We start from the raw sequence: 7574 nt of genomic DNA on the forward strand, positions 1-7574 counted from the left end.
TTTTAAGAAGGATTGACATCAACTGTTCTTTAAGTGTGGTAGAATTCACCTGTGAAGTCCTGGGCTTTTTTTTCTTGGGAGGATTTTGATTACTGATTCAATCTCCTTACTCTTTATTAGTCTGTTCAGATTTTCTATTTCTTCATGTTTCAGTCCTAGTAGATTGTATGTTTCTAGGAATTTATGTTCTCTAATTTGGTGGCATAAATTTTTTCATAACAGTCTCTCATGATACTCTATTTCTGTTGTAACATCTCTTCCATTATATTTTATTATTTGAGTCCTCTTTTTTTCTTGGTAAGTGTATCTAGAGGTTTGTCAGTTTTGTTTATTTTTTAATAAGCCAACCCAGTGTCTTTGGTATTTTCTATTCTTTTCTTTTTCTTTTTTTAATTTAAATTCAATTAGCCAACTTATACTGTTTTCTTATTCTCTATTTCATTTATTTCTGTTTTACACATTATTTTCTTTCTTATGCTAACTTTGGGTTTAGTTTGTTCTCCTAATTCCTTGAGGTGTAAAGTTAGGTTGTTTATTTGAGATATTTATTTTTTCTTAGCATATGCATTTATCACTATGAACTTCCCTCTTAGAACTGTTTATGGTGCATCCCATAAGTTTTGAGATGTTGTACTTCCATTTTTGTTTGTTTCAAACGTTTTTTTAAGTTTCCCTTTGGTTTCTTCTTTGAACCGTTGGTTGTTCAGAAATGTGTTATTCAATTTCCACATATTTGTAGATTTTCAAGTTTTATTTCTGTTATTGAATTTTAGTTTCATACCATTGTGGTTAGAAAAGACAGTTGGCATGATTTAAATCTTTTTAAATTTGCTAAGACTTGTTTTGTGAGCTAGCATATTATCTGTGCCAGAGAATGTTCCATGAGTACTTAAGAAGTGTGTATATTTTACTGCTGTTGGAAGGAATGATCTTTATGTTTATTAGGTTTACATGATCTAAAGTATGGTTGAAGTCCAATGTTTCCTTATTGATTTTATGTCTGGATGATCTACCCATTGTTGAAAATGGGGTATTGAAGACGTCTACCATTACTGTATTTTTCTTTTTTTTTTAAGATTTTATTTATTTATTTGACAGAAAGAGACACAGCGAGAGAGGGAACACAAGCAGGGGGAGTGGGAGAGGGAGAAGGAGGCTTCCCGCCAAGCAGGGAGCCTGATGTGGGGCTCAATCCCAGGACCCTGGGACCATTATCTGAGCTGAAGGCAGACACCCAACGACTGAGCCACCCAGGCGCCCATTATTATTGTATTTTTCTATTTCCCCCTTCAATACTGTTAGTATTTGTTTAATATATTTGTCATCTCTGATATTGAGTGCACATATATTTGCAACTGTTTTATGCTCTCAATGTATTTATTCCTTTATCATAGTATAATGGTCTTCTTTGTCTCTTATAGTTTTTGACTTGAGGTATGTCTTGTCTGATATAACTATCTTTTTTGTCTTTTAGTTTTCATTTACATAGGTTATCTTTTTCCATCCCTTCTCTTTGAGCTAATATCTACCTATCTATCTATCTATCTATCTATCTATCTATCTATCTATCTATCATCTATCTATCTATCCTTATATCTATATATCCTTAAAGCTCAAGTGAGTCTCTTATATACAGCATATAGTTGGACCTTGTTTTTTTCTTTTCGTTAAGATGTGCACTTTATTGAACTGGTCTCAAGTCAGTGAGTCAGTGTACTGGTAAGCCCTGGCAGCTTCCATGCCTCAACCATACACCCAGGGAGACCAAAAGCCTTCATACATCTCAAGTTGTGGGGAGGGGGGGCATAGAAGGGGGCCATGATGGCAGACCATTCAAAATAAAACAAAAATAACAAGTATTAAAATGAAGATTTTTTTTAATGGACTGCATAATTTACACAAAAGCAATGCTATCACCCTCTCCTGTGTGAACTCCACAAGTACTGGCCTTTCTATCTCAGGGAGAAATGGAGTGGCTTTTGGGAAGGCAAGGGACTTCCTGTAACAATGAATCTCATGATATTTGGAGTGACTATTTTAGAAAAAGAACAATGTATAAAGTCCTTGACCACACTGTAACACTTTGGGGATGCTCTCCCCAACCAACCGCTGTTACCTTTACTGTTCTAGTCTTTAAATCCTGAGTCAATCACCAAAAACAAAATGAAAAATAAAATAAAGCAAAGCAAAAAAACCCAAAATAAAAAGAAATTTTAAAAAGTCAAAGACCAAAACACATAAAGCCATGCCAATCTCATTTTGTTTTCTGTGCAAGTTAGGTTTTGTCAAGAAGGGGTGTGACTAAAGTAACAGTCTGCCTAAAAGCATTTGCAGTGGATGATGAAGAGACCTTACTTGTGGTACTCCTGCTTGCTGATCCACATCTGCTGGAAGGTGGATAGTGAGACCAGAATGAAGCTGCTGATCCACACAGAGTACTTGTGTTCAGAGGGTGTGATGATCTTGATCTTCATTGTGCTGGCTGCCAGGACAGTGATCTTCTGCATCCTGTCAGTGATGCTGGGGTATATGGTGGCCCCACCAGACAGCACTTTGTTAGTGTAGAGGTCCTTGCAGATGTTTATATCACACTTCATGATGGAGTTGAAGGTAGTTTCACAGATACCACAGGATTCCATGCCCAGGAAGGAAGGCTGGAAGAGTGCCTCAGGGCAAGTAGAACTGCATATTGTCAATCGTGATGACCTGCCCATCTGGCAGCTCCTAACTCTTCTCCAGGGAGGAGCTGGAAGCCACAGTGGCCATCTCCTGCTCAAAGTCCAGGGCAACGTAGCACAGCTTCTCCTTGATGTCACACAAAATTTCCTGCTCAGCAATGGTGATGAAGCTGTAGCCATGCTCCATGAGGATCTTCATGAGGTAGTCCATCAGGTCCCAGCCAGCCAATTCCAGATGCAGGATGGCATGGAGGAGGGTGTACCCCTCGTAGATATGCACAGTGTGGGTGACCCAGTCACCAAAGTCCAACACAATGCCAGTGGTATAATGAGAGGAGTACAGGACAGCATGGTCTGGATGGCCACCTACATGAGTGGGATGTTGAAGGTCTCAAACATGATCTGGGTCATCTTCACATGGTTGGCCTTGGGCTTCAGGATGGACTTGGTTAGTAGCATGGGGTGCTGCTTGGGGGCCACATGCAAATCATTGTAGAAGTTGTGGTACCATATCTCCATGTCATCCCAGTTGGTGATGATACCATGCTCGATGAGGTACTTCAGGGTCAGGATGCCCTTCTTGCTCTGGGCCTCATCACCCATGTAGGAGTCCTCTGGCCCATGCCCACCATCACACCCTGCTGCCAGGGGTGCCCCACGGTGGAGGGGAAGACAGCCCTGGGGGCATCTTGGGCTGTGAAGCCAGCCTTGCACATGTTTATTAAATCATTTCAGCCATTCAATGCCTTTTGATTGGAGAATTTAAACCATTTACATTTAAAATAATTATTGCTATATAAGAACTTAGTACTATCTTATTAATTATTAAATATAATTATATATAATTAAATTTGTATGTATTTATAAATGTATTTATATATTAAAATATATTACATATATACATATGTATAATTGGTATTTGTCTCATGTTTGTCTATCATCTTATTCATTTCTACCTTAATTTTAAGTGATTTAAAATATCTTTAGTATTCTATTTTATTTTTTCTAATGGTGTATTACATCTACTTTTTAGCATTTTTATTGATTTCTCTAGGGATCAACATGTGTATCCTTTTTAGAATTAATATTTTACCCTTTCACATAAAATGTAAGATTCTTATAGGAATTGAGGTCCATTTACCCCCATTAATTGTTCTGTTGTTTTTCATATCTAGTCTCATGAGTATTTTAAAACAAAATACAAAAAAAAAAAAGCTTTGAAAAGTCAGTTGTTTTTATAGAAATTAAGAGAAAAAATAGTCTTTTATATTTAACCACATATTAACCATTTCTGGCATTTTTATTCCACCCGGAGATTTGAGATTCCATCTAATATGGTTGTCCATTATCCTAAAAAATTTCCTCCAGCATTATTTATTAAGGGTATTCTTGTAATTAATTCGCTCATCTTTTGTTTATCTGAAAAATCTTCATTTTTCTTCATTTATAGGAAATTTTTTCACTGTATAAAGAATTTTAACATTTTAGAATCATGAGGCCTCCATTGTTTCTGATAAGAAGGTCACAACAATTTTGTGTAAATTTCTCTCCTTTTATAATATAGCCTTTTTTTCTGTTTTCAAGATTTTCTCTGTACTCCGGTTTTCATCAGTTTTACTATGATGTTCTTAGATTTTATTTTATTTATATGTTTTAAATTTGCTGCATACTGATATTTTTCACCAAATTTGGATGCTTTCAGGTATATTTTCTGATATTCTTTTTACTTTAGAGCAGTTTTAGATTTACAAAGTAATTTGAAGTTAGTACAAGAGCTCCCATTTCCCACACACCTACTTTCCCCTATTATTAACAACTTACCTAGTGTGGTATATTCGCTACAACGAATGGACCAATATTGATGCATTATTATAACTAAAAGACCACAATTTATTTAGATTTACTTAGTTTTTACTTAATGTCATTTTCTGCTTCAATATCCCATCCAAGATAATGCTTTATATTTAGTCATCATGTTGCTTTAAGTTTCTCTTGACAGTGACAGTTTCTTAGACATTTCTTGATTTTGATAGCATTGGTAATTTTGAGGAATATTGATATTGTAGGATGTCTACCTTTATAGAAAACATAAATTTTAAGATGTCTGATATTTTTCTCATGGTTAGTTTGGGATTTATGATGTTTTGGAGGAATACCACAGAGATAAATTGCCATTTCCCTCACATCATATCAAGGGTACACTCTGTCAACATCACTTATCACTGGTATTAACCATGATTACTCTGCTGAGGAAATATTTGTTAGTTTCATCTACTGTAAAGTTACTTTTTCCTCCTTTTTTGTGCTGTATTCTTTGGAAAGACATCATTATGCAAAGCATAACCTTAGGTAAGGTATGGAGAGATATGCTCCACTTCACTGGAGGTGGAATATCTAAATGAACTATTTGGAAATTTTTCTGCATGGATTATTTGTCTCTTCTTCCCAATTTATTTATTCTTTCAACCATTCATTAATATAAACATGAATTTGAAGGTATTTATTTTCAACATTAGATTATTATCTCATACAGCTTTACTTACTGTGTTGCTCAAATTTCTAGACAGCTTTGGCCATGGGGAATTCACTTTCAGTTGCCTCATTTAATAATTTGTTGTGAGTCATATTTTTAGTACTTTTTTACTTTTTGGTATATAAAAAAGAACTACAGGTTCTTTTTTATACTTTCTTCCATAGTCCTAACTTAAGGTTTTTCTTCAACATGTCCTGACTTTTTTTGATTAGAGAATATAGTATTAGAAATCAAGTCTGGTAGCTAGATGTGCACTTTGCTATTGGGGTGGCATTATTTCTATCCCTCTCAGCTACAAAGCATGGAAATATGTGTATGTATACTAACCCATGTACATAGTTATTTATAAGTATTTTTATAAGAAATCATTTGTACCTATATTAAGCTAATTATGAGTTTATATTGATATTTCAAACTCTAATTTATGAACACATTGATCATGTTAACTTCCTGCCCTTTCTTACTTGTAACCTCCCACTCCAACAGTGAGAAACCTGACTCCCTCCTTGCACTATATGTTTATTTAATTGTTCAATTTCAGCATATGTTTATAGTGGAGTCAGAATTGTTTACCTCTACCCCTGAGGGAAATAACTTAATTCACTATAGTTCAGTGCTTATATACAGAATCTTTTGCCTTTAATCTCCACTCATTTCCCAAACTATTTAGGTTAGAAACTTTATCCCTCACCCTCTACAGTGTGTCTGTTTCATGCATTTTGTATACATTTTTTATACAGTGAGATTGTTTTGTTACATCATGTGATCCATCCTGAGGTCCCTTAATCTCCTAAGTGATTTTTTAAAAATTTATATTCATTTAGGGTCACTCATGTACTATAAATTTCCATGGGTTTTCATCAATGCACAGTGTCATGCATCTACCCTTTTAGTATCAGAAAGATTAGTTTCACTGCCCTGAAAATTTCTATTTGCTTTAACTAGTCAACCCTCCCCTTTTCTCCTGAAGCCCTAAAAATCATCAATCTTTTTACTGTTGTTATGTTTGTTTTTCATTTTCTGGAATGTTATATAAATACAGTATGCAACCCATACAGACTGGCTTCTTTCACTTAGCAATATGCATTTAAGATTCATCTATGGCTTTTCATGACTTGATAACATTCATTTTCATCATGGAATAATATTTTATTTTATAAATGTACCAATATTGTTTTTTCATTCACTATTGAACAGTATTTTGGTTACTTCAAGCTTTTGGCAATTATGACTAAATCTCCTGTAAACATTATCATTCAGCCTGCAGCTTTCTGTGTGGATGTTTTGATGTCATTTGTATAAATCCCTAGGAGCATGATTGCTGGTTCATAAATTCATATGTTTATGACATGTTTATTTATAAAAAGAACTGTGTTTATCTATGTTTGTCTGTGTAAGAAACTTCCAGCTGTATTCCAAAGTGGCTGTACCATTTTGCACTTTTATCATCAGTGATTTAGAGTTCCTGTTGGTCTGTATCCTCATTAGCAATTAACATTGTTAGTTATTTGTACTTTTCTAATTGATGTATAGAGATAACTCGTTTTAATTCACAGTACTCTAATTATAAATGATGCTGATCATCATATGATTATGATTATTCTCCATCTGAATAATTCTTCCATGGAGTGTTTTTTATACTTTTGTCCATTATGGGTTGTTTGTTCTGTTATTTTTGAGTTGCATATATTGGAAAGAAGCCCTATAACAGATTAGTGTTTTGCAAATATGTTCCCTCAGTTTGTAGCTTGTCTTTTCACTCCTAATTGTGTCTTCAGAAAAACAGATTTTTTTTTAGTTTTCATAAAGTCCAGATTATTTTGTTTTCTTTGACTAATCTTGTTTTTGGTGTCACACTAAAAACTCATTACTAAATCCAAGTTCACCAATATTTTTCCTATGTTTTCTTCTACATTTTTTATAGTTTCACATTTTAAATTTAAGTCTATGATTCCTTTTGAATTAATTATGTTGAAATATGTAAGGTCTTTGTCAGATTTATTTTTGTTTTTGCTTATGAACATATAATTGTTCTGGTGACATTAGTTGGAAGGACTATTCTTTCTCATTAAATTAGCTCTGCTCCATTGTCAAAGTTCAATTGGCTATATTTGTGTGGGTTCATTTCTGGAATTTCTATATTGTTCCACTAACTTATGTAGTTATTATTGTATTAATACCAAATTATTTTCATTACTGTAGGTTTATATGGAACCTTGAAATCAGATAGTGAGATTCCTCCAACGTTGTTCTTTTTCAGGATTATGCTGGATATTCTAGGTGTTTTCCTTTCCATATAATCTTTAGAATTAGTTTGTTAAAATCTACAAAATAGCCTTATGGTTTAATTGGAGTTTTGTCTA

At 34.0% G+C, this 7574-nt stretch overlaps 1 pseudogene; it reads right to left on the reverse strand.

The window, feature by feature from the left end:
- Positions 1-2318: 2318 nt before the first annotated feature.
- On the reverse strand, positions 2319-3403 carry LOC110577324 (annotated as a pseudogene).
- Positions 3404-7574: the final 4171 nt, after the last annotated feature.

Source organism: Neomonachus schauinslandi, chromosome X, assembly GCF_002201575.2.
Source record: "Neomonachus schauinslandi chromosome X, ASM220157v2, whole genome shotgun sequence".
In the NCBI taxonomy this organism is placed as follows: domain Eukaryota; kingdom Metazoa; phylum Chordata; class Mammalia; order Carnivora; family Phocidae; genus Neomonachus; species Neomonachus schauinslandi.